The 1,018-nt window shown below is 38.6% G+C and overlaps 1 non-coding gene across 1 annotated transcript; it reads right to left on the bottom strand.

Annotated features, from left to right (window-relative positions):
* Positions 1–379: 379 nt before the first annotated feature.
* Positions 380–451, bottom strand: TRNAH-GUG (transfer RNA histidin (anticodon GUG)). Its single transcript has one exon. It is a non-coding gene; the product is annotated as a tRNA-His (tRNA).
* Positions 452–1,018: the final 567 nt, after the last annotated feature.

Below are 1,018 nucleotides of genomic sequence, written 5' to 3'. Positions count from 1 at the left end.
GACAAACAGTTTTCTAGGAGGTAAAGAAGAGATGACCTCATATATAACTCAGTCAAGTGGAGAACATTGTCTGGCCCATCCACAGCCTTTTTATCCTCAGACATAAACTGTAGACAAACAGTTTTCTAGGAGGTAAAGAAGAGATGACCTCATATATAACTCAGTCAAGTGGAGAACATTGTCTGGCCCATCCACAGCCTTTTTTCAATGACAAATGGTCTGGAAAACAGTTTACAAGATATTTAAACCAACCTACTTACCTATTTTAATCCTCTCCCGCTTCTCTACTTCGTTTTCATACCAAATTTTCTGAACCAGAACAATGTCGATAAATTCTCTGTACCAGAATCTTTTGAAAGATGACAAAATGTTCGTTTTATGTGGCTGCTGGGATTCGAGCCCAGGTCTCCACGGCCACAACGTGGAATTCTCACCACTAAACTACAGCCACGATATATCTTAAGATTGCTAATATTCTAAACTCTTAGATTCTTCACTGTGGGACCTACTTTTCCCGAGTTCTGACACCAAGTCGCCTGGATTTTTAACTCTGCAGGAATGGGAGAAGCCTGCATCTAAAACTTTCTTACATAATGACAACCATGCCTTCAACATGGCTCCAATCCTGTGCAGAAATAATTTTCGGTCAAATCAATCTGTTGCCTACAAAATAATAAATGTTTAACGTACAATTCGGAGGAGGAGACATCAAAAAGGATCCGAAAAGTAATCGTGAAATCATATAATTTGGCCCGCTTCATTACTTTCCAAATCTGGTAAGCTTGTTCCCTATCTTTTCTTGCATGACAAGATTTCTTCAATGTTTCCTCAAGTAATCTTTCAGCCAGTCAAGGCATACGTCATTAAGTAAAACTGACTTCAACAAGCGTCCTCCGTCCTTTGCTGAAACTTCAGTCAATGAAATACCACAACATAGATACATCACACCTTTCGAATCCATTAAATATGAAAACAATTATATCATGCAGCTGAAGTATTTTCTCTCGTAGTTAACAGA

Source organism: Pinus tabuliformis, chromosome 1_2, assembly GCF_031772625.1.
Source record: "Pinus tabuliformis cultivar Carrire ecotype Pingquan chromosome 1_2, CPIR1, whole genome shotgun sequence".
In the NCBI taxonomy this organism is placed as follows: Eukaryota; Viridiplantae; Streptophyta; class Pinopsida; order Pinales; family Pinaceae; genus Pinus; species Pinus tabuliformis.
Note: the sequence above shows the minus strand (reverse complement) of the source record. Positions and strands in the feature narration are given on the sequence as shown.